Source organism: Podarcis bocagei (genome assembly GCF_964188305.1).
Source record: "Podarcis bocagei genome assembly, chromosome: Z".
Classification (NCBI taxonomy): domain Eukaryota; kingdom Metazoa; phylum Chordata; class Lepidosauria; order Squamata; family Lacertidae; genus Podarcis; species Podarcis bocagei.
Genome location: NC_138140.1, coordinates 23,904,674 through 23,931,625, shown reverse-complemented (window position 1 = coordinate 23,931,625; position 26,952 = coordinate 23,904,674). Strand labels below are relative to the sequence as shown.

The following is a 26,952-nucleotide window of genomic DNA, read 5'->3' as shown; positions in this document are numbered from 1 at the left end:
CCTCTTTGTACATCTAATGTGGAAGAGTTCTGTCCATTAGCCCAAACAACTGCCTTGCTATTAGTATATAAATGTTGAAATGCGAACATAAAACTATCATCAAAGTTAATTTTAGAGAAGAGTAGATACAAATAACTTCAACATATTTTATCAAAGGTTTTATGAACATCTAACGAAGCAATCACGTGGATTCCTTGACAGTTTCCCATAATATACTGTGTCTGTACGGGATCTGATATATGTCTATGCTTAACAAAACCTGCTTGATTTGTATGGATTATACTAGGTAATATATTTGCCAATCTGTTAGCTAAAATACCAGTAAATATTTTAGTATCCTGCCCAATGTGTGAAATGATTCTGGAGTCTCTGAATCTTTACCTGGTTTCAGCATTACCACTATTCCAGACACTTTCTGGTATTTCTGGACCATTGGCTCCTGTTACACAATTGTAAGGATAAAATTTGGGAGAGGGAGAACTGTGCATGCCACCTTTAGCTCCTTAGAAGAAAGGTGGAATATAAATGTAATTATTATTAAAAAATAGAGGTTGGGATGCCAGTGTGTCATCTAAGACATGCCTATGCATTGTCTAGACCAGCCTTCCCCCATCTTGAGCCCCCCAGATGCTTTGTATACTGCTCCTATCAGGTCCAGCAAACACAGGGATGGTGACACCTGTGTTTGCTATGAACCCAGCCTCTGGAAATCACAGCCTGAAGAGTTAAAACCATGAAAGTCCAAAACTCTGAAAAGGAAAAACGAGCATATCCTGAAAGACACACTAAACATGCAGTTTTATTACACAAAATGGTGTTTTAGGGAAATGCAGAACAAGTAAACATTCCACAGGGACTGAACGTTCTCACTGTAAGTTGTATAATTAAGGCAGCCAGGACAATTAAGCATCTCCAGAAGCAATTAAGTAATTCAGTCTCACAATTAATTAAATAAATGCATGAAATCACTGATGGGTTTACTTAATCATGTGTGCAAAGGCATTTTGTCATTAAACTTGGATGGCTTCAGTAGAGGACTGGACAAATTCATGGCCGGTAAGACTATCAACTGCTACTAGCCATGATGGCTATGCTCTAGCTTATGAATAACAGCAGATGGACATAAGACATATGAATGAACCTTCTAGATCAGATCAAAGGACCATCTAGGTTGTGTCCACACTAGGGCATTCATGCATATGTGGACCACTGTTTCTGTGTATTTGTAGTGGAGGCTAGATCATTTGGGCAAATGGGGCACTGTCCCCAACCTAAGTTTGCCTTCAGCCAACCTCCACCTGCCTGCCTTCTTACTTGCAAACTGTCCAAGGAGTAGCACTGGCCTTCAGTTTCCTACCCCTTTGTCTTGTCCTTGCAGAAAACAGTAGGTAGGAGATTGGGAGACAAAGCTGCAGCTAGTTGGCTCTACCTTTCAATGGCTGTAGCTCCACATACTGTTGGGCTCTGTGCCTTTCACCCTGCCAGTCCCAATGTTCACCAGCCACCACTGTGCATTTGTGCACCTCTGTCTACACATAAACACTTTCAGTCATATGCACGAGTGTTTCCCAGTGTTTCCTATACACACCCATGGGTAGTGCTTGGAGTTATACATTTGCAATGTGTGGTGTTAGTACTTCCTCCCCATTACTACCTCTACAAATGCTGAAAACTGGAGATCAGTTGTAGGCATGTGGGATCTTCTGTATGCAATGCACTATAACTGAGCTAGGTCCCCTTCCTTGATAAATCTCACAAACATGACCTACAGAAGAAGCCCTTTCTTACAAGTAGTATATGTTGACTTGTTTGGTATCCCTGCATCCTTGTTTGGTATCCCTGCATCCTTGTTTGGTATCCCTGCATCCAACCACTCCCACAAGCCCTCCAATTGTGTCAGGACAAAATGGTATTTTGATGAGCAGTCATCTTGTTCAAGACTTTGGCTACTGCATGAGAGAAAGGGGAGGAAGAGAGAGATTCCATTCAGTACATTCCATCATGAGAGTGCAATGAAACAGCTTAGCTAAATTATACTCTCTCGTCTTTTAGCCTAGAGACTAGCAGAGCCTAGGAAAAGCAGCTGAACAAGGCTATGGAACTACTATGGTTCACACAGAAGCAAAAATGTTTCTGAAAATAGTAAATGTCCTGTGGGTGCACTGTTAAAGTTCAGTCATAGAGCACATGATTTGCTTCAACAGCTCCACTTAAAAGGAACTTGGGGACATAAGAAGTTTCTGGAGAATAAGGAGAATGACCAATGTGTAGGAAACCTATAAACAGGACCCAATCACAAGAGCCATCTCTTGTTCTGTGGTTTCCAGTAACTGGTATTCAGAAGCATTATTGTCTCCAACTATGGAGGCAGAGCAAAGACATCATCGCTAGTAACCATTAGTAGCCCTCTCCTCCACAAATCTGTTTAACTGGCTTTTAAGGGTATCCAAGCAAGTGGTCATCACAGCCCCCTGTGGGAGCTACTGCCATAGTTTATCTCTGTGCTGTGTGAAGTAGTCCTTTGTTTTACAAATAGTACTAAGCAAGAAAGACCATTGGCCTGAGTTGTCATCAGTTAATGTTGGCTGGTCTTTTTAGTATTTGCATTGTAAGCTGAGCCTGAAAGGATACATGCCTCAGCTCTGTGCATGCACACACACAAACATTCTTGATGCCTTGGCATGAATTTGCCTCTGATTTACTGAGATGGGGATAGTGCTGTCATGCAGGAAGGCAGCAGGAGTGGCCACAGTCCACGGCAGAGCCTGCCCTTGTTTGTCCCCTGCTTCTGTCTAGGACAGGAATGACAAGCCAGTGGTCTATCATAGGAACATAGGAAACTGCCTTATACTCAGACTATTACATATATTCAAGTTACATATGTTCACCCTGCATATTTCTGCTGTTTCTAATAACCAAACCTACAGCCTGCATAGACCTGCTTCGATTCAATGATGAAACAAAGTTGGGAAATGCATGCATGCGAATAAAAATAAACACATATTTTTTCCGTGGAGAAAGCTGCTGCAGCATTTTACTTTCCACTTGTGTGGCAATAATTTTTAACTGGCTGAAAACTAAAATGGCTATTGGAATGGCTCTAATTTATTGCCGGCTGTCATGGCAGCTGAGAATCTGGGTGGTACAAAAGACTGAGGAATTCCAGTGCCTCTTTCGTCTTGCACAAAGAGCCCACTCAAGGAGCACATACTTGCAGATTTTAAGTGACTGGTGCACTTGACTGTGCAACCAGCTTCCAAACACTGGAAGGTTCTTATTAAGCAGACATTCATTTTTATAGGCTTAGACAAATTCATGGCACATCAAGGCTATCAGCAACAATGGCTATGCTGTACCTCCACTGTCAGAAGCAGTATGTCTCTGAATACCAGTACCTGTTCTGTTGCCTACTCACAATCTCCTATCCTTTACTTAGCTGGCCTCTGGAACATCCAAAGGTTCAGGCCATTGAAATGATTGCCCCTGAGCACTCTCTCCCACTTCGTAGAGCCCATTTGGTTCCCTGGTATACTCCAGAGATTAGGGTGAGGAAACAAGCTGAGAACACAATTGAACACTAGTCAAGCCTATCTAGTGGCAGTGAAGACAGCAAAGAAGGCATACTTTGCTGCCTCCATTGGATCTTTATTGTGCCGTCCACAGAGCTTCTCCAGGTAGCGTTGGGCCTCTTACAGTCTTACAAAACTTTGAGACATGTTTGGGGATGGATTGGTAAAAAGCATACAGAAAAATCAAAGAATAAATGAGGCATTATCCCTATGTTTCAATATATGCAAATGAAACAAATTTATTAATAGAAATTTGGGGACTATTCAAGAGACCACTGATTTTGTGGAACTGATATCAGGTAATAATAGATCGTAAATAAATTGGAGCCAAAGAGATTTCTTATTTGTTTATTTATTTAACAAAAATTGTATGCTGCTTGATTGTAGTGAAGCCTATAAGTGGTTTACAAGAAATATTAAAGGGTGTTCCATCATGAGTAGGGGTCCATAGCTCACTCTTTCTTAACATTTGGGATGCAGGCCAGGTCAGTCTCTGCAATTCTCCCATAAAGGCAGAGCCTCCCCACTTAGTGCGGAGGGGGAGATGTCTCTTGTCTAGCAGCATATGGTCACTTCCTCCAGTGGCATTTTTCTGTTTCCAAAAATGCATCCGTCAAACCTCTTTGGAATCTCAGCTCTGTCAGATCCACTGACCTCCCCAAGCTGTTTCTGTTCTGGGAGATGAATCTGTTTGCTCAGTCCAACTCAATGCACATGTTAAGTCTGAAGGGTGGGGGGAGAGAGAAAGAGAAAGAGCGAGAGCAAACATGCCTGGCACTGGCATCAGAGCATGCTGCTTTCCGAGATACGCTTTCCCCAACACAATACAATGATTCTGAAGAAGTGTGAATGCACACAAAAGCTTATACCCAGAACAAAATTAGTTGGTCTCTAAGGTGCTACTGGACAATTTTTAATTTTATTTATTTATTTCACAATACAATGAGCTGCATTTCCATGGGCTGTTAAATGCCTAGAATGATTCCAACAAAGACCTGCATACTTTTAAAATTGAAGTTGAAATTCTGCAGCAGATATGCATAACCTCTGGTTCTCTGGAAATTGCTGAACCACAACTTCCATCAGCCCCAGCAAGCATGCCCAATGGCCAGGGATAATAGTAGCAGCATTTGGAGAGCCAAAGGTTCCCCATACTTTTTTTTTTTCAGTGATGGCATTTCAACTCACATTCTGTTTCTTTATTTTGTAACTCCCCCCCGCCCCCAGCGCTTAAATCTCCCCCTACCTCATGTTTTGAATTAATCCCTGTTCTTATAATTCTTGACCGTTGCCCATGCTGCCTGGGAATGTGTAGTCCAAAACACCTGAACACCAGGTTGGGGAAGGTTTGTGTAAACTTTAAATGCCAAGAAGACTTCTCAGGAGGATTTAAAGAAAGAGGAAGACTTGATTCCTTTACAGTTTAATATATTTCATCATCACCAGATCCCATTTTTTATTGAGCCCCCAACAGATACTCCTGGGCATTGAAAAATAATATGGTGGAGGATGCTAGCATAGCTTTTCAGGTTCCAATATGGCTCCATACCCAGGCAGTCTACTGGTTCCTCCAGAGAAGGGATGGTTAAATCTGTCAGTTTTAATTTCTCTCTACAGCGGTAGCTCAGGTTAAGAACTTAGTTAGTTCTGGAGGTCCGTTCTTAAACTGAAACTGTTCTTAACTTGAAGCACCACTTTAACTAATTGGGCCTCCTGCTGCTGCCACGCCGCTGCCACACGATTTCTGTTCTTATCCTGAAGCAAAGTTCTTAACCCGAGGTACTATTTCTGGGTTAGCGGCGTCTGTAACCTGAAGCGTCTGTAACCCGAGGCACCACTGTAGTTACCATTTCCCCAATTATAAGTTCAGTTCTCCACAATTCCACTTCAGTTTGCGGTTGTTGTTTTTAAGTCCTTGTGAAAATTAATCTGCATTTTAGGGCGAATGTATGCTAATATATGGGATGCGGGTGGCGCTGTGGGTTAAACCACAGAGCCTAGGACGTCGATCAAAAGCTCGGCGGTTCGAATCCCCACAACGGGGTGAGCTCCCGTTGCTTGGTCCCTGCTCCTGCCAACCTAGCAGTTTGAAAGCATGTCAAAGTGCAAGTAGATAAATAGGTACCGCTCTGGCGGGAAGGTAAACGGTGTTTCCGTGTGCTGCTCTGGTTCGCCAGAAGTGGCTTAGTCATGCTGGCCACATGACCCGGAAGCTGTACCCGGCTCCCTTGGCCAATAAAGCAAGATGAGCGCTGCAATCCCAGAGTCGGCCACGACTGGACCTAATGGTCAGGGGTCCCTTTACCTTTACCTTTATCCTAATATACACATTTTTACAAAATTATTTCACCATGCCATTTTCTCTAAATGGTTCAAAATTTACCCTAGTACAGTATATGCATTGGTACACATAACTTGGCTGGAGAACTGCATTGCAAAAGTCAGAGAAGTGTGAATTTGGTGCAAATTTTATTCTGTTTTTTAGTCTATTGTTATTTTGATATTCTGAAAGTTTTAAACTATTGTGGTTAATTTTTCTTATTGCTAATACTATTGCTTTATCTTTTCTGTAAAAAACGTTGAGGAGGTTGTTTTACAATCAAGCAGTGCATGTTTTATTAAATAAATTAATAAATATTATTATTTTTAGGGTTTTTTAAAAAAAAATTATCACATTTTACATAGGCCTCAAGATGATTTGCAAACATACCATAAAAACAACTGTATTAGTTTTAAGAACAATACAAGATGAACACCTAAAAGATATTTCACCCAGCAGGAATAATTGTTGAAACAAACATGTTTTCAATTGTTTTGAGAAAGTACAGATTGTGGGTGCCTGTCATATCTTAGAATCTCTACCACTGTAGAGTTGGCAGAGACTACATGGGTCATCTAGCGCAACCCCCTGACATGCCCAAGGTGGAGCCCAAACCCATGACTCTGAAATTAAGAATCTAATGTTCTACCAACTGAGCTATCCCAGCTGCTTGAAAGTAACATTGTTCCATCAAAAAGGGGCAGCCACATGGAAAGCCCTGCTCTGAGTGACTGTGGAGTGGGGCTCCTGATATTTTGGGAACATTGATGAGAAACTCTCCTGCACAGCACAGTGACCTTCTGGGCACAAAAGGATAAGGGTAGTAGTATTTTTCTAGAAAAAGAGATGCCAGAATTAACCATGAACACCTCCCTTGTTCTCTTATAATGGCAATGGTGCCCACCTGAGAGGGGCTGGAACTGAGTTCTGGTGAGTTCCTTCTGAAGTAAAGCCCTGCCTGAAACTGTCTGCAGACAAACGCTGGTTCCCTCAGCCTGTAAAACGAGATGAGCGCTGCAACCCCAGAGTTGTCTGCAACTGGACCTAACTGTCAAGGGTCCTTTACCTTTTTCAAGGTGACCACATGCATTCAGTTCACCATCTCTCTCCTTCTTTAAGACATATGCAGCCTAGCACTTGCCTGTCAAGACCCCCAAGACACCCCTGAATAAAAACACGGTTCACACATCATTTTTGTTTGGGTTTTTGGCATAATTTTGGCCACAACTTTATTGAATTACAGTATGTGAGTGGTTGCTTAGGCATTGGTTAGCGACTATCTGTCCCACTTGGAGGTAGGAACAGAACTGACAACCACAACCGTGCCGAAGTCAGTAAGGGCAAACAATTTTGGGGAGAGAATAAAGCTGGGTGCCAGGCTCACACCTCTCCCCAAATGCTCCCTGGGGCTCTTGCGTGGCCCTGGTCCTTTGTCAGGGATACGGACAAAAGCATGGCGAGCCCCTGGATTCCTTTAACGGAATACCCTTGCAGCAGCAGCAGCATTGGAGGGGCAGGCACAGCCAACCTCATCCTCTCCACCAACCAAAAAATTAACCAATGCCTAACTGCAACCTTACAAGTTGTGACAATTTGCTACTCAGTAGGCAAACTCGTGGCCCCAGCTAATCAGCCAAATGGTAAAATTCCTACCAGGCCCCTGCTCCAATGCAGACAACCCCATTACAGGCATAGCAAGGTCAGCACAAACAAACCCTAATTAAAGGGAGAATGGTCCCATCATCTCCTGGCAAATAGAAGGGGAAGAAATGGAGGCAGTGAGAGATTTTACTTTCTTGGGCTCCATGATCACTGCAGATGGTGATAGCAGTCACAAAATTAAAAGACGCCTGCTTCCTGGGAGAAGAGCAATGACAAATCTAGACAGCATTCTAAAAAGCAGAGACATCACCTTGCCAACAAAGGTCCGTATAGTTAAAGCTATGGTTTTCCCAGTAGTGATGTATGGAAGTGAGAGCTGGACCGTAAAGAAGGCTGATCACTGAAGAATTGATGCTTTTGAATTATGGTGCTGGAGGAGACTCTTGATAGTCCCACGGACTGCAAGAAGATCAAACCTATCCATTCTTAAGGAAATCAGCCCTGAGCAGTGGCGTAGCGTGGGTTGTCAGCACCCGGGGCACGGCAAGTAATTTGCGCCCCCTAACCCGTGGATTTGTGCCCCCTAACCCTAACCCCCGGATGTTGCGCCCGGTGCGGCCAGCCCCCCCTGCACCCCTCACGCTACGCCACTGGCCCTGAGTGCTCACTGGAAGGCCAGATCAATACTTTGGCCACCTCATGAGAAGAGAAGACTCCCTGGAAAAGACCCTGATGTTGGGAAAGATGGAGGGCACAAGGAGAAGGAGATGACAGAGGACAAGATGGATGGACAGTGTTCTCAAAGCTACGAACATGAGTTTGACCAAACTGCGGGAGGCAGTGGAAGACAGAAGTGCCTGGCGTGCTCTGGTCCAGGGGGTCACGAATAGTCGGACACGACTAAACAGCTAAACAACAACAACAAGGGCGGGTAATCCCATGTGCTCAGCGAAAAGAGGAAGCTCAATGCTGCGCACAGGAACCTATATAGCACCCCCATCCATCAAATAAAATAGCAACCATTAATTTTCCCCAGCAACACTGGGGGTGCCCAGTCAAATTCGTGGCTATCCAAACTAACCCGCCCAGCAACAGGGGATGTCATAGTTGCTCCCACCGCAACACGTGCTCTCCATGAAGGAGAACCCGCTTTGTAAGATACTCCCCCGGGGCCTAATTTGATCAGTAGAGCAGGCATGTCCAACCAGTAGATCGTGATCTACCGGTAGTTCCCTGGCTGATCCTGGTAGATCGCGGGACCCTTATTGATCATGGGATTAAATAAAGTTTACCGAAAATTAACAAATAAAAGCTGAAGAACTCTGGGCAATCCTATCCCAAAAAAGCTCAACAACTCTGGGCTCAACAACTGTGGGCAATCCTCCGAAAGAAAAGTTCAATAACTCTGGGCAATCCACCCACCCCATACACGCTCCTCCTCCCTCCAATGACAATAGGTAGATCACTGCCAGGTTTTTAAAACTGGGAGTAGATCACAGTCTCTTGGGAGTTGGACGTGCCTACAGTAGAGTGTTTGGTATGTGGTGGGCGGGGCTTGTGTGTTTTGCTCCGGAATCAGCCCCTCCCTTCAGTCTGTGTTCCGTTAAGAATGTCAGTTAAGAGGGACCAACTGCCTCTTCTTGCTTTTTGCCTCAGACTTGTCTCATATTGTATTTAACCTCTCTCATGCTGTTTTGTTATGGTTTCCTTTAATGTTAAAGCTTAGTTTACATTTACATGAGCCACTTATTTTCCTCAAAGACAAAGAAACTCTGCTGCGGAAAGGCATGGAATACAGTGGTACCTCGGATTAAGTACTTAATTTGTTCTTGAGGTCCGTTCTTAACCTGAAACTGTTCTTAACCTGAAGCACCACTTTAGCTAATGGGGCCTCCTGCTGTCGCTGCGCCGCCACAGCACGATTTCTGTTCTCATCCTGAAGCAAAGTTCTTAACCCAAGGTACTATTTCTGGGTTAGCAGAGTCTGTAACCAGAAGCGTATGTAACCTGAAGCGCATGTAACCCGAGGTACCACTGTATCCTAAACTTGGATGAGTGAGGGGATATTTCCAGTCTGACAGGAGGATTGATTTTGTTAATCATCCCCCACCTCCACAACAATTGGGTTATGGGTCCAGTCTGGCAGAGAGAGAAAATAATAAAAATATGGCCATGTATATAAAAGCTACAAAAGCCCTAGAGCCTGCTGTGCCTGTTCTCACTTCAAGTAACTATCTTTTATGGACCTAAAATCTGTATCAGCAGAAGAGGAAGAAAAAGTAAAGTGGTAAAAGCAGGACAGAAAGCCAAGGACAGAAATTTCAATTTATGTGAGTGACAGTGACTTACACCACATAAGAAATGTTAAGACTGCCAAAGAGTTGTGGCAAGGTCTGAAAGAGGTGTATGAGAGAAATACTCTGAATGAGAGACTGTATTTATCAAGAAAGCTGTTTAATTTAAAATAGAAAGAAAATGGAGATTTATAAAAGCATCTAAGTCAAGTGACAGAGTTGATGGATCATTTAGATATTATAGGCAAGAAATTTGAAGAAGTGATTTTAATTCTGTCAAGTTTGCCTGAAAGTTACAGTTTTTGATACATGCAGGAGACTAAAGATAAACTTGATATGAAATATGTTGTATCAAGACTTAAAGAGGAGACTGCTAGGAGAGCTGAAAAGGCAGCAGAGCGTGAAACCTATGTATTTACTGATACGTATATATTTAAAAATAAGGCTGCTTTTCAAGCTGCGGCCAAAAGAGACAAATCTATATGCTTTTTCTGTGGGAAATAGAACATTTTGCAAGGAATTGTACAAAACAAAGTGTTACTAATAAAGAAAAGTTCCAGGGTAGTGACAGAAAGCAAACCAAAAATGCTTTTACAGTTCATCAGAACTATCTAGCAATCTCAAGTTATAGGAAAATTGATACTATTAACAGTAACTGTTCTGGTTGGTTAATTGATTTGGGATTGCACATAACATGTGATGCTATTTTTTTCAGAGAGTTAAATGAAAACTCATCAGAGACAGTTACAGTTGCAAATGGCCACAAAATTTCTGTGCAAGGAAAAGGAACAGGTTCGCTCAAATGTGTTCAGGCAGAAAAACAGTTTGCAATGAAGTGAAAGGTGTAGTTTACTTGCCAGAATTAACAGTTTGCTGAGTGTGTCAACCCTGACCAAACGTGGTTTTAATGTAAATTTTAATCACAACAGATGTGTAATTATCAAAGATGGACTTTTATACACACAAGGTTTTGAAAATAATGGAGTCTTTGTGCTAGATACAGATCAAGAAGAATATGGTCAAGAAGTGGAACCTGTGGCACATAAGGTTTGGGCATAGAGACTTCAGGATTATTGCAGACCTGCCAAAGAAAGGTTTGGTGAGAGGAATGGAAATTAAACCTTGTAAAGTTGACCTGAACAGTGAAATATGTGAAAGTTGTTTGTTGGGGAATAAGACCTTCTATCCCCAAGCAAAGCCAGAAAAGTTCAACTTATTTATACTGATATATGTGGTCCAATTCAACTGATCTCATGGGAAAAATAAGTATGTATTAATGTTTATTGATGATTATTCGCAAAACTGCACAACTTATCTTTTAAAGGAAAAATCAGAAACTGCAGAGAAATTGAAGATGTTTATTGCAAGTGTTGAAAACCAATTTGGGAGAAAGCTATGAGCAATACTTTCAAACAATGGTGGTGAGGGCATGTCACACCACATCAAATCTTATCTAGATGAAAGTGGTATTAAACATTTGCACATTACCCCATTTACTCCAGAACAAAATGCTGCGGAGGAGAGAAAGAATCGCTCTCTGATGGAGCTGGTCAGATATATGTTTACAGAGTCTAATTTATCATTGAATATTGGAGTGAGGCAGTGATAATAGCAACATATTTGCAGAACAGACTGCCAACAAAAGCTACAAATAAAACAGCATTTGAACTTTGATTTGGAAGAGTTTTTGCATATGTGCCAGCACAAAGACATACCAAACTTATCACCAGGACTGAGTTAGGAATATTTGTTGGCTTTGAGAAGGGGCACAAAAGTTACAGAATTATTAATCCAAAGGCAAGAGAAGGAAAAGTGAGAAGCATAGTGTATTTCAGAGAAGGAGAGCAATCTTGTGCACGTGTTCCTAATCTGAACAATTTTAAAGAGAAACAGAGAAGATAAGATAATAGAAGTGCCAGAAGAAATAAGCAAGTGTTTTGTAAGATATTTCAAAAAATTATACAAGGCAGATATAGAAGAAGAACAGGACAAAGCTTGGAAGACAGAAGAAATACCAACGAAAGAACAATGGCAAGGGAAACTTATGGAATATGCAGAACTGGCAAAATTAACAGACAAATTATAGGAAAAGGATAACAAAGACTTTAAAAGAGAATGGGAACCATTTACAGCATATATGAAGAAGCAACATAAAGAACTGGACTCACTGGCAGGGTTTGAATAAACAAACACAATTGTATATAACAAAAAGTAAGATTATACGTATTAGGAAACAACACGCAGGGTGAGTAATATGGAAATAAAACAAAATGGGAATATGAGGGAAGTCCAGGGGAGGGGGGAAATATGGAAAATTGTTAGAGAAATATTGTTAGAGGATGTATATATGGAAAAACCAATAAAAATCTTTTTTTGAAGGACAGGACATAATAAAATATCTCCAGGGAAAGGAAATCCCAAAGGTGGTAAAAAACAAAATTGGACAATTCAAATCACCTATATCTATGATGGAACTACACCAAGCTATCTCAAAGGCCAATACTGTAAAATCCCTGGGACCAGATGGTTTGCCAGAAATACATTATAAAAGACTAGAAGAGGTGTTAGCCTTACCTCTGAAGATACTTATGAACAAGATCTTGGAAGATGGAAGAATACCAGTGACTTGGCAAGCAGCTAACATAGTGTTGATACCTAAGCAAGGAACAACTCAGGAATCTGTTAACAACTATCGACCAGTCTCATTGCTTAATAATGATTATAAACTTTATGCAGGAATTCTGGCCAATAGATTAAAAAAGTATTAAAATATATTATTCATGATGATCAGGCCAGATTCTTGCCATATAGACACATGAAAAATAATATGAGAATGTTGATTAATGTGATTGAATATCTAAACTTAAACCCAGGAAAGAAAGCAGCCTTTATGCTAGTGGATGCAGAGAAGGCATTGAACAATGTTTCCTGGAAGTTCTTGTGGAAAATTGTTGAATCAATAGCAATGGGAGACCATTTTACTAGAGGAATAAGGGCAATCTATGAAAAACAGAAAGCCAATCTGATAATTAATAGTGAAATGATGGAGTCTGTCCAAATAGAAAAAGGGACCAGGCAGAGTTGTCCACTTTCCCCCTTACTGTTTATTATAGTCCTAGAAATACTTACACTAGATATAAGAAAAGATCAAGGAATTCAAGGAACAACATTGGGGGGGGAAATCCTTTAAACTGAAAGCTTTTGCGGACAATTTAATATTAATGGTGGAACAACCAGAAGAAAGTATTCCAAAAATCTTAGAAAAAATGACGGAATTTGGTAAGGTCTCAGGGTTCAAACAACCTGCTGCCAGGTTGATGATAGCAAAAAATTGAAAAGGGGGCAATGTCCCCTCAGTAGAGGATTGGTTAAACAAATTATGTGGCTTCATAGAGGTGGCTAAAATGACAGCAGCCATTAGACTTCAGTCGAATCAAAAACTTAAGAAGGAATGAAACTGCTCAGAAGAATATATGACAAGACATTGTTCCAAAACAAATTTATTGATATGCATGGACTAAGTTCATAAAGGAATGTAAAAATTATTGTAAGATTGTTCTGGGGCCAAAGTAACAAATATATATAACACAATGACAAGTTCAAGATATATCAACGGATGTCGTGGTGGAAGGTCACAATAATAGAAAATAAAAATCCCGTTTTCCATTCTGTATCTATCTCAGTTTTATTAATGTAATAATTTACACTGTATATTCTGTATACAGTGGTACCTCGAGTTACATACGCTTCAGGTTACAGACACTTCAGGTTACAGACTCCGCTAACCCAGAAATAGTAAGGTAAAGGTAAAGGGACCCCTGACGATTAGGTCCAGTCGTGGCCGACTCTGGGGTTGCGGCGCTCATCTTGCTCTACAGGCCGAGAACAGCTTCTGGGTCATGTGGCCAGCATGACTAAGCCGCTTCTGGCGAACCAGAGCAGTGCACGGAAACGCAGTTTACCTTCCCGCCGGAGCGGTACCAATTTATCTACTTGCACTTTGACATGCTTTCGAACTGCTAGGTTGCCAGGAGCTGGGACCGAGCAATGGGAGCTCACCCCATCACGGGGATTTGAACCGCCGACCTTCTGATAAGCAAGTCCTAGGCTCTGTGGTTTCACCCACAGCACCACCCACGTCCCCTATTTCTGGCGTTACCAGAAATAGTACCTGGGGCCTAATTTGATCAGTAGAATGTTTGGTATGTTGCTTGTGTGTTTTGCTCTGGAATCAGCCCCTCCCTTCAGTCTGTGTTCCGTTAAGAATGTCAGTTAAGAGCAGGGGTCGGCAATGTGCGGTCCATGGGCTGGATCCAGCTTACGAAGACTGTTTTACCAGCCCAGGAGCCGCCCCCGAACCAAGCCGCCCGCTTGGCGAGTCCCCCACATGCTGCGCTAAACCAGCATGGCACGGGGACTCGCCGAGCAGCGCCAGAAATTGCGTCTGCACACATGCAGATACCAGAAATCACTTCTGCATATGTCCAGACACCAAAAATCGCTTCTGCACAGTCACGATTTTCAGTGTCTGGGCATGCGCAGAAGCGATTTCTGGCGCCACAGACATGCACAGATGCGATTTCCAGTGTTGTGCTGCGCTGGTCCGGCCTACGGATGATCTCCACAGGAGTGATCTGGCTCATGGCCGGTAAGCCTTGCCAACCCCTGGTTAAGAGGGACCAACTGCCTCTTCTTGCTTCTTGTCTCAGACTTGCCTCAAGTGGTTGTACTGTATTTAGTTTCTCTCATTATGCTACAGTGTACCTCGGGTTACAGACACTTCAGGTTACAGATGCTTCAGGTTACAGACTCTGCTAACCCAGAAATAGTACCTCGTGTTAAGAACTTTTCCTCAGGATGAGAACAGAAATCGCGTGGTGGCGGCGCAGCAGCAGCGGGAGGCCCCATTAGCTAAAGTGGTACCTCAGGTTAAGAATGGACCTCCAGAACGAATTAAGTTCTTAACCCGAGGTACCACTGTATTTTGTTAGTTTCCTTTACAGTATTATTAAAGTTTAGTTTAGATTTACATGAGCCACTTATTTTTCTCAATGAAAGAGAAACTGTGCTGAAGAATGGTGGAATATCCTAAACTTGGGTGAGTGAGGGGATATTCCCAGTTAGCCAGAAGGATTGATTTTGTTAATCATCCCCATCTCCACAACAGGACCAGCATCACCACAAACACATTTTAAGTCTGCTTCTTTTCAAGAGGAGTGCCAAGCACATAAACTGAGGCCTTTCCTGCTCCTCTTTCACCAAAATCAACAGAGTACATTCTTTTGGATGAGCCACCAGGGATGTCAGAAACCTCCTCAAACCTCCCCAAAGGCAAGCTGATGGGGTCATTTAAGATCAGATTTCTACTTGCATTTGGGGTGCTGCAAAGCCATAGCAATGGGAAAACGCACTGAGACGGCAAAGGGATTACATTATTCCTGCATGAGTGCAGTGATGAGCTAATGGAAGCAGCACATTCAGAATGATTACATCTGGCTGAGCGCCAAGGGGCAGAGGCAGGCAGGGAAAGTCCCTTGCATGAGTAAATGGCTAGTAATTTAAGGCTGGCTCTGTATTGTTGCACCTCTTTGGGAGGGGCAGCTTATCAGGCAAGATCTACAATAAATAATGCAATCACAACAATATAAAAGAGGAAAGGAGAAGAGTGCAAAATGATAGAATCTCCTAAAATTATGAATTGTTTAGAGCATCCTTCACCAACCTGATGGCCCCTAGTTATCTGGACTGCCACTCCCACCAGTTCTAGCCAGCACTGTCATGGTAGCCAAGACTCATGGGAGTTGTAGTACAAAACAGCTAGAAGGCACCAGTTTGGTGAGGCCTACTTTAGAGCACAGGTAGGCCACCTGCAGCGCTTCTCTTCATTTTGTGCAACTCCTGAAGTTGCCTCATTTCTCCATCCTTCCTTCTTATTTCTTATGTAAACTTCTTATGTAAAAGAGCATAGATTCTTTATACAGCATGCTGTACATCATTTCATCTCACTAGATGAGGGCATAGGTGGCAAATACCCAACCCTTACAGATAGCTCCCCTTTCTGGGTTCACAGACCAGCACCCCAATTTTGCAGATAAGGATAACATCAAAGCAAACCAATTAACATATATCGAAACAAATGAGCTCATTGCTGCAACCAATACCAATTAATTGTTGGGTTATCTTGAATATTTATTTATTTATTTATTTATACCCCACCCATCTGACTAGGTTTCCCCAGCCACTCTGGACAGCTCCCAACAGAATATTAAAAACACAATAAAGCATCAAACATTAAAAACTTCCCTAAATAGGGCTGCCTTCAGATGTCTTCCAGAAGTCAGATAGTTTTTTTTTCCTTGGCATCTGATGGGAGGGCTTTCCACAGGGTGGGTGCCACTACCAAGAAGGCCCTCTGTCTGGTTCACTGTAACCTCACTTTTCACAGTGAGGGAACTGCCAGAAGGCCCTCGGACCTGGACCTCAGTGTCTGGGCTGAACGATGGGGGTGGAGATGTTCCTTCAGGTATACTGGGCTGAGGTCATTTAGGGCTTTAAAGGTCAGCACCAACACTTTGAATTGTGATGTTAGCAAAGCTTCTGGAACAGCTCACCTTTGGTTCAACAATTTGGTTCAACACAGAAGCAATTCTCCCCACTTGTGATTCCCAGCAACTGTCATATTATTTCCAACATTGGAAGGAGAACATAGCCATCATGGCTGGTAGCCATTGAGAGCCTTGTCCTCATGCATTTGTCTAATCCTCTTTTAAAGCCACCCAAGTTGGTGGCCTTCACTACCACCTTGTTCCATAGTTTAACAAGATTTAAGGCATTCAGTGTCACAAGGTATTATGGCCGCCAGCTTAAGTTCGTATGACATCCAGGTTCAGAGGCAGCGTACAAGGAAGGGCTATTATTGTGTGGCATCTGGCTGACCACAGCTGGAAATGGGATGCTGGACTTGATGGACTCTGTATGCACCCAGCAAAGCAATACTCCATTTTCTGGTATTTATAAATGCAGAGGGCTGTCCGGACCAGTAGGTCTGATTAAGATAGCTCCTTCCGATCATAAATTTGGGGCACCAAGTCTTAAACCCACCTGTGAGCCCAACCAGGAGCACAAAGTGAGGTTCTGGGGGGACACTTGTACACCATCAACTAAAATAATGTCAAATTAGCAATGCTTGCCTACTTGGGGTCTTAGTAAAGACAGCAGACCAGAAAGGAAACAGTCTGCAGTCTGATGGTAGAAAGACGCATCAAGGCCTTTACTATCAAAGACTGGCCACAAACTTATTTTTGTGCCTTAGCTGCAGAGCAGGATTAGACCAGCTGAGCAGCAGGAACTTGAACAAATTCAGCAGCAGGACCCACAATTATCCTTAACTCGGCTTGGTGCTGCTCTCCAGGGGATGAAAGAGGCCAGAAAATTGGCTGCCAGCCCCAGGGCCTAGAAATCACTACTTGTGGCACTGGCTCCATCCCCATAATCTCATGAAACAACTATGCTATTATGCACAGTATGTTCGCTGTAGCCCTGCTCAGCAGAAGCTCAGCCCAACAGGCAGGATGGGAGGGGCTGCCATTGGTTGAATTCCTGCAGGGGGATCACAGAGTCCTCAACCCCTCTCCCCAACACACACCCCACCCACAGGGTCAGTCCAAATCATCCAGCCAGTAATCTGCACCCTGTAGCCTTTCTGAGTGCCCAGGTTTCCTGACAGCCCTGTGACATCCTCAAAAAGGCTTTTCTTTAAGTGCAGGCATTAGGGATGCTGCCTACCCTGCTCCTGACAACAATTCATTGGGGTTTTTTGTTTAAAAGAGAAAAAGGACAAACTAAGCATCCCACTCCTCTTCCTCATTACAAACCTGAAGCTCTAAAGAATAGTAGTAAAGTTATTGTAAGCACTGAAGTGGAGAGTCCAAAAGTTGCTGGTGTCAAGACGTTGACACAACCATCTATTACAGAGCGCAACAGGTACAGTCTGTCCTGTAGGGACTTTGTTCATGTGCTCTATGAATGGCTACCAGCCCACCACAAAAGTCTTTATCTCTTTTTGCCTTCTAGGCATGGAAAAAAATTGTGTCAGATTTTGATAAAGTGCTATCTCCCAAATCATGTTATACCATGTTTGTACGATTAAAAATATTTGCTTCTTTCTAGTTTCTGGCCATCATTGTTCTTGCTGTCCTTAATAAGTGACCAATTACATGTTTATTCAACAATCCTTGGTTGTCTCTGTTGAGTACACCTAACAATGCTACATACATTTTTCAAAAGTGGAATTGTTACAGGAATCAGTGCAACGAGATCTTTTCTAAAAGATAAAAGGAAGAATGAGTGCACTGAATTCAGGTGCTCAGTAATCACACATTAAAAACACAGTCTTCCTACACTTCCATTAAAATAAGGGAAGACACAGATTCACAGAATTGTAGACTTGGAAGGGTCCCCAAGGTGAATTTAGTCCACTCCCTGCTAAATAATCCCTGACAGATGGCCATCCAACCTTTGTTTAAAAACATCCATTGAAGAATGTCCACCACATTCTGAGACAGCCCATTCCACTGTTGACCATTGGAAAGTTCTTCTTAGTGTTTACAGTGGTACCTTGGTTTAAGAACAGCTTAGTTTATGAACAACTAGGATTAAGAATGCTGCAAAACAGGAAGTAGGTGTTTTGGTTTGTGAACTTTGCCTTGGAAGCAGAACACATTCCACTTCCTGTTGAGTGTAAATTGAGTCCCCCGCTGCTATGGGAAAGCACACCTTGGTTTAAGAACGCTTTGGTTTAAGAATGGACTTCTGGGAATAATTAAGTTCATAAACCTAGGTACCACTGTATTTGGAATCTCCTTTCTTGTCATTTGAATCCATTGGTTTTGGGTCCACCCCTCTGGACCAGCAGAGAACAAGCTTATTCCATCTTCTATATGACAGCCCTTCAGATATGTGAAGATGGCTATCATATCTCCTCTCAGTCTTTTCTTCTCCAGGGTAAATATGCCCAGCTCCAACTCATGAGCTAATTTATCCTATGGGGTTTTTGGAGATCAGGAAGCACAGTAGCTAGAGAGGCTGCAAAGAGCTGGAGAAATGTGTAACAGGAAGACATACACACTGCCCACCCGCCATAGCTACCTCACAGTGATAAACTCCATCTTGCGGCCTTTAAAAGCATAAAGAAACTATAAAGCACCTTGAAAAAGAGGCAGAGAAATTGAATCCCCTTTCACAGATGAAGAAAACTTTTTTAAAATCTGGGTTTCTCAAAATTTTGGCACAGTAAGAGCTGATACACTGCTTTACCTTTCCATCAGTTGTGTGGTTTACCTGAAAATAGTCTCTTCATCTCTTTCCATACAGGTGAATGGGTGAATGGAGCAGGAGTAACCATTCATTTGTATTGATTAGGGAGAATGATCTTCAATGGGAGAAAACTGAAGCAGGGAGGAGGGCACTGTTCCTGTCCTGCCCCAGACCCTTTGTGAGGACAAAACCACAGTTTTGCAAACTACATGTGACAGTCACATGGAAGATCCTTGCCTGGTGCTTACTGCATCTTTGCAGTAAGCACCAGGCAACTTTGAGGTTGCAATCCTATATACCTGGGAGTAAGTTCTGTTGGACTTAACTGGGGGTCATTTCTGTGTAGCCATGTACGGGAGTTACACTGCAAACAGGAGGTTAGGGTCTCTGAATTAGAGCATGAGGTTGGGAAAGAGGTACTCACCAATTTCTACAAGCCCATATTCAGGGTCTAAGTACCTACCCTCCAGCTTCCACTACCATCCCACCCTGCAATTTAATAAAAAACAAATATCCCAGCCTTAAAAAAATTAAAAACCTATTTTTGGGCTTTTCAAATTGCAGTTAGATCCTCAAAGGGGAAAAAATACAGGGGCATTTCCCCTTATAGGATTAACTGCTATACGTTTAAAGCTCTCTTACACCAAAGAATCCTGAGAACTGAGAACTTGTTAAAGGGAACTGTGAGAAGGTCTCTATTACCCTCACTGAGGTATGATTCCCAAAGTAGTTTAACAGTAGTTTAACAGTCAGTCCTGTTTCCCATGGACAAGGGTGCAGGCTCCTAGGGGCTGTGGCACTTTGGAAACTCAGCCCCCCGCCAATCTTTTTTTGAGGCTAGGCCCCCTCAATGTTCAGAGGGCTCCACATGCAATGTCTTGACATCATGCAATGTCATGCGTGTGACATTCTAAAGTCAGAACGTCACAGTGTGCCCTCTCAGTCCTCTGGAGAAGGTGGCACCTCTGCCTATGAAAACTTGGAATCATAGCTCGGGGGGGGGGGATAGGGATCTCCTAACAACTCCCAGTAGTGATGTATGGAAGTGAGAGCTGGACCATAAAGAAGGCTGACCGCCGAAGAATTGATGCTTTTGAATTATGGTGCTGGAGGAGACTCTTGAGAGTCCCATGGACTGCAAGAAGATCAAACATCTCCATTCTTAAGGAAATCAGCCCTGAGTGCTCACTGGAAGGACAGATCCTGAAGCTGAGGCTCCAATACTTTGGCCACCTCATGAGAAGAGAAGACTCCCTGGAAAAGACCCTGATGTTGGGAAAGATGGAGGGCACAAGGAGAAGGGGACGACAGAGGATGAGATGGTTGGACGGTGTTCTTGAAGCTACCAGCATGAGTTTGACCAAACTGCGGGAGGCAGTGGAAGACAGGAGTGCCTGGCGTGCTCTGGTCCATGGGGTCACGAAGAGTCGGACACGACTAAACGACTAGACAACAACAACAACAACAACAACTCACAGCACCATAAACAAACTACACTTCCCATGCTTCTTTGGGGAAAGGAATAATTATTTAAAGTGGTACAGTACTGCTTTAAATATATAGCACAGATTAGGCCTTAAATAGAAAAAAAGAAGAAAAAGGCGGGAGAAACAGTATCCTGTTTTCCACAGGAGGCAGTGATGACCACTAACCCCAATGGCTTTAAAAGAGGATTAGAAAAATTCATGAAGGATAAGGCTATTAGTGGCTATTAGACTTGATGACTATGCTCTGTCTCCACAGTTGGAGGCAATAATGCTTCTGAATACCAGTTGCTACAAACCACAGGAGAGGAGAGGGCTCTTGTGCCCAAATCCTGCTTGTGGGTTTCCCACAGGCATCTGGTTGGCCGCCATAGGAACAGGATGCTGGAGTAGATGGGCCATGGGTCTGATCCAGCAAGCTCTTCTTATGCTTTTCCCAGCTGCACCACCTCAGTCAAATCTAGAGCTCCCTGTGACAGCCTTAAAATACAGACAAAAATATTGTGATATCTGGTCATGGATCCCGCATATCAAGTTTAAGTTAGGTGCAAGGGCGGGGGAGAATTGCTTTCTCCCAAAGCCAACAAAAGAAGGGAGAATTTGTGTCTTCCATTAAAAGTTTTTATCATATCACTATTGTTCACTGTATGTTAATGCATACTATCACAAGTACAAAAAATTCAAGAAAATGTAAAAGACTGAGGAAGGGGAAGCAAAACTAATTTTCACCTGGAGCAGCAAACTAGCTCATGATGGCTTGCAGTGGTGTAGCATAGGGGGGAGCCGGCGGGGGCATGGCCCTGGGTGCACAATTCTGAGGGGACTCAACCAGGTGCCCCCACACAGGTGCCAGCTTCCACAGGGATCCGCATCCTGCCCTGGTGAAGGTGGAAGAGAAGCTCAGGCCCACAGTGAGTGGGTGTGAATAGAGGGATATAGACAAGGGGCCACCCCAGCCCAGCCCAGCAGTCTTCTCCACAAGCGTCAGGGGGAGGATTCACTTGCCAAGGGCTGTATTAGTTAGCCGAGCTCCCCCCTGCATGGGCAGGCTATCCAATGCGGCCCACTTGTCTCTGTTGGGGGGGGCACTGCGTCATCGTCAGCAGCTTGCCCACCCCTGGTGCTAGCAACCCATGCTATGCCACTGCTGGCTTGCAGGTGCAGAGATGGGCAACAGCCTCAGTATTGACACCTGAGACAGGCCTCAAGCTGACTAGGAGACTGTGTTCATGTGCTAACCTCTCCAATGGGCTGCCCAAGCTAAGTTTTCCCAGCTTCTCAAGGTACACTATACAATATATTTAAATCACCAAGGGACAGAGGATGCCAGGGTAGGAAGGAGCAATAATTTATAGGAGTGAAGACATCCAGTCCAGGTACTAGAATTTGAAGTCAGTTGCTTTCAAATTGCTAAATCAGTTAGTGAATTCCCAGGCAACTCATCCACAGAATCATGTGTCTAATATTCTCATTCCTTCTTATTATGAACCTCAATGTTATCAGCCATTATTATTATTATTATTATTATTATTATTATTATTATTATTATTATTATTATACTTTCTCACCCAATGGCATACCTATGCAAACCACAGCATCTGACAGCCAGCAAGAAGCAAATCCAAGTCACAGAACTGCAGTCACAAGAATGCCCCCGAGTGCGCAAGCCCAGCTGTATGGCAAGCTCACAGCCACTGGCTAATCGGCTTCTAAAACCTGAGAAGCCAGGACTCAAGGCGGTCAAGAAGCCGTAATCTCTGACCTGGAAATTCCATTTGCTCATCCAAGAGATGCATGGAATGCTGACCTTGGTTACGCAGCTGCAGTGAGGCAAAGCACTCTGCACATGCTTCAAGGTACTCTCTCATGTCCTGCAAGTGGAGCCCTCTTGGGCTCCCATACAAACCAGTTTCTAGTCCTCGAGGCCTCCCTCCCAACACCCTCACGTGCCCTTCTGTTGTGGAAATTGCCCGAAAGGGAATGCAGTAAGCCAACATCGGTGGTTTTCCAAAGTACCCACCCAATATATGCTGAAGCAGGTGCCATAGAATGATGTGCAAAAAGCGATGTCCTTCTCCAGAGAGCTCCCTGAGCTACCCTGTCTTTATAGATCCCTAGATGTAAGGGTCTCGCCCCGCCCCCATATCCTTCGCTCTCCACTTTGGAACATCTACCCCCACCCCACCTCTCTCTAGTTAAGGCTGACAGCGGAATCTGTCCCTCTCTCCCCACGCCCCGCTCTCTCGCGCTCTCTCTGCCCGCCCCCCTTCTCTGCTAATAATGGCACGCATGCCCTCCTGCCCACATTCTAGCAACCGGGAATGTGCCAAGCGCCGCAGCATGCAGCAGGCAGCAGCCAGCCAGCCACCCACTCGCCTTGCCCTGCCACTTCCCTCGCGCAATGCAATGGAGCCCCCTCCAGCCTCCCCACCACCATGCGCCCCCTCCCCTCCTCTTTCCCGGAAAAAAGAGTGAGGGGGGGGGAGAGGACTTGCTGCTAGCCCACAAATCCAGGGTGCCCAAAGGCGCTCTCACTCTCGCTGTCTCCCTCCTCGCCTGCCAAGCCCTAGATCCGGGGGTGGGGAGGGAGCCAAAAAGGATAGCATCAGCCGGCCAACCCGCCCTTCCAGCGCATCGCCATGCAAAGTCAGAGCCCTTCACATTTTGCATCACCCTGCAGCGAAACGGAGGGAGGAGGGAGAAGGGGGGGGAGAGAGAGAGAATTCTTTCCAAAAATGCAAAGCAAGAAATCGCATTTCCACATTGTCACCTGCTGGGATGCTGGAAGCGACGGTGATGGGCTCAGCGCCTGCAGCTGCCGCTGCAGCTCCTGTCTCCGCCTGGCATGCTACTTGAGGAGGCTGCAGAACCGAGGATGCACCCGCAGCTTCTGTTCTGACTATCGCAGCGGCTCCTACTGCCTCTCTCGGTGCCTGCAGGAGAGCGCACGCGCGGCGGAGGCTCGGTGCGCGAGCGCTTCCCTGCGAGCTTTGGGCTCCGCAGTACGAGCACAGCGCATGCGCCTCCATCACCACCACCACAACCAGCAGCAGCTTCTCTAGCTGTGGGGAGAAGACAACCCCCCCCCCCCAATACCCATCGCATCCATCCGTGGGGAGGATGTCATCAATTCTGGAGTTGGCAGAGCATTTGCTCTGCACGCAGAAAGCGCCAGGCTCAGTCCCCACCTGCCCAGGTATGGCGGGGAATGAAACCCTGGAAAGAAGCTGCCAATCGGTGCTGGCAATACTAGCTAGATCAGTTACTGTATTCCCAAAGTGAGTGGTACTGTCCTTTGGGATGGTATTACCTAGGTGTGGCACTGAAAGGCAAGGGGTGTGTGTGCGCTGGAGTTGTAAATGACTACTGTACCAAGTAGCCTGAGTGCCAACTTGAAAATAGCGGGCAGATAAGCCCCACCCTGCATAATCAGCCGCATGATGAGACACACACACAGCATTTGAATGCAGTGGTGTAGCGTGGGGGGTGCAGGGGGGGCCGGCCGCACCGGGCGCAACATCTGGGGGTTAGGGTTAGGGGGCGCAAATCCACGGGTTAGGGGGCGCAAATTACTTGCCTTGCCCCGGGTGCTGACAACCCACGCTACGCCACTGTTTGAATGGCAATGCTCACCTCCTAGGAGTTGGCTTCTATGGTGCCTCCTGTGACTAGAGGCTGGTGCAGGAGAGACATGTTTTGTTGCAGCTGGGGTAGATGAAGGCATCCAGTGTGCTGCTGCAGATGCACCATGGTATTTATTCTCTCAGCACTCCTCCCAGCAGTCATTCCTCCTCTGATCACTGCTGTGGATGCATGACCTGACTGTCTATCTCCAGGCCCTGCAGTCGTCTGCAAGGGATTCCCACAGTAGGGTTGATGCTGCCAACCTTCATGCCACATTTGCAGACATCTTTGTAATCTAGAGTTGGTCTGCCAATGGGCCTGGGGTCTGAAGCCAGTTCCCCATAGAACATGTCCTTGGGGACCCTGCCATCTTCCATTCTGTGGACATGACCAAGCCAGTGTAGACGTTGCTGTGCGAACATGCTGGGAATTTGGGCTTGGGAGAGCACATCTTTGTTTGAGACTCTGTCTTGAGATGTGATGCCCAAAATCTTCATAACACAGTATATGTGGAAGACGCTGAGGCATTGCTCCTGGCAGGTGTAAGTTGCCCATGACTCACTTCCATAAAGCAGTGTGCTCAACATGTGCTCAAGACTCAAAGCAGTGTGCTCAAGACTTCATCTTGGTATTGGTGATTAGCATCACATTCTCCCATCCCCTTTTAGAAAGGCAAGCCATTGCTGGAATTGCTTTGCCAATACGCTTGTCCAGCTCAGAATCAACTGGATCAAGTTGATCATAAGTAGTTATAATTGGACAGATGTGCAATTAATTGTTACTGTTTTGAATTTTATTGTGTTATTATTTTCCTTAGCAGATTGTCCAAACCACTGCTAAAAGGCAAGGGGGTGGCAGGACATGTAAATAACTATCAGACTTCAAAAAGCTGGTATCACTGGATCACGTTCATCAATCTTGTTGAATTAAATTAAACAGTTTAAACTGGATATTTAATAAATGTGCAACTTGACTGTAACTGCTTTGAATGTTATTGTATTATTATCTTCCTTAGTAGATGGTCCAAACTGCTCTTCTGAATAATTCTTTTTATAGGGTAGGGTAGGGGGCATTGGGGATGAATTTATGGAACCAAGGGGGTGATGGCCCGAAAACATTGAGGTACCAATGGGTTAAAGAGGCCCTCTTGCAGAGATGTCATCTTAATAGGAGGCCCTTTCTGCATAACATTGAAACCAGGCTTTTCCGTGTGGTGGCATCTACTCTTTGGAATCTCTCCCCTTAAATTTTAGACAGATGCCTTCTCCACTGTCTTTTCAGCACCAACTGAAGAGCTTCCTCTTTTAACAAGGCTTTTAAAGCAGAGATCTTTCCCAGTTTGCATCTGCATTGGAATTGTTTCTAAGAAGGGCAGGGTGTAAATTTAATGAATAAACAATAATGTAGCCTTATTCCAGATGTTTTAGACTACAACTCCCATCCATCCCAGCCTGCTCGACTGATGGGAGTCATAATCCAAAATATATGGGGAGGCACCAGGTTGGAAAAAGCTGTTCTGGTGTTATGGGTGAGATGGAGGCTTCCTGTCTATCCACTTTCTCCACAATGCACATAAATTTTACAAACTTCATAGGAAGCTGCGTTACACCAAGTCAGATGTTTGGTCCCTCTAGGCCAGGGGTAGGCAACCTAAGGCCCAATCACCTTCTCAATCTGGCCTACAGACAGTCTGGGAATCAGCGTGTTTTTACATGAGCAGAATGTGTCCTTTTATTTAAAATGCATCTCTGGGATATTTGTGGGGCCTGCCTGGTGTTTTTACATGAGTAGAATGTGTGGACTTCCGGGGTGGTGCCATCGGTAATGGCGGACTCCCTCTGATCCGGAGGGACCAGCTCCTCGGAAAACGGGTCTTTCCTGCTACGGCGAAGCTGGGACCCTTTCAAAAATCACAGGCGGATGAAGCCTGTGACCATGGGACTTGGCGGGCACCTTTAGCGCCCCCCAACCCGTAAAGGAACCCACTTCTGGGCTCCGGAGCGAAGAGGGGGAAGTGGCGCGGTGCTGAGAGTCAACTGCTTCTTCTGTGGAGTGAAGCCGCACAGCCGTTGCCGGAGAGCGCTGCCTTTTTCCTGGGACAATTTGGCTTTTAAAACAATCACCCGTGAGTATTTTAATTTTGGACAATTGGACTTCAAATAATGACCGGCGATTAGAAGGAAAATTGGACTAAGAAATTTATATTAATTTGGCACTGAAACGGGAAGGTCTAAACAGGAAGTCAGCCTTCCATTTCTTGTAGATAGATTAAAGCAAAGACATGGCAAACTAGAGTTCAGAAAATCGCTTGTGAAGGATTAATTTTCATCATTTAAAATTGTTGAACCCCCTTCGGAAGCAGGAGAAGAGGGGGGATTTTTTTCGGACTGTTTAAACCTGCAGAAGAGAGTGTAAAGTAAAGTAATTTTCCACCGTCTTGATCCTGGGAGCCGGGTGTCAGGACTGACGTTCATTGGAAGCTCATTGACCAGAGACAAACGTCTTTGACAGATAGTTAAAAGAAGAGAAACATAGTTATTCCATTGTTCACTTTCGCATTCTAAAGGAACAAATATTGACAAAATATCTGAAAAAGGAAACACTGTTGCTAGATCCGCCTTTAAAAGAAAGAACAAATAGAAGTTCTTCCCCTAGAGGGAGCCTGTGAAACTGTTATTAAATTTGAATCGGGGAGCTCTGCAGCTGCAACAAGATTACGATCGTGGGAATAGGCTTCTGACCTT

The 26,952-nt window shown here is 44.3% G+C and overlaps 1 protein-coding gene across 4 annotated transcripts in view; it reads right to left on the bottom strand.

Moving 5' to 3' along the window:
• LOC308579137 (actin-binding protein WASF3-like) overlaps positions 1-23,553 on the bottom strand; it is an 81,587-nt gene extending 58,034 nt beyond the window's left edge. For 2 of the 4 annotated variants that reach the window (XM_081179902.1, XM_081179901.1), the window contains exon 1: positions 23,355-23,549. The gene's annotated coding sequence lies outside the window, so the exon portion shown is untranslated. Of the gene's footprint in view, positions 1-23,354 lie in introns of all 4 variants that reach the window. The other 2 variants (XM_081179905.1, XM_081179903.1) reach the window with 2 other exon arrangements.
• Between the last annotated feature and the right edge of the window lie 3,399 nt (positions 23,554-26,952).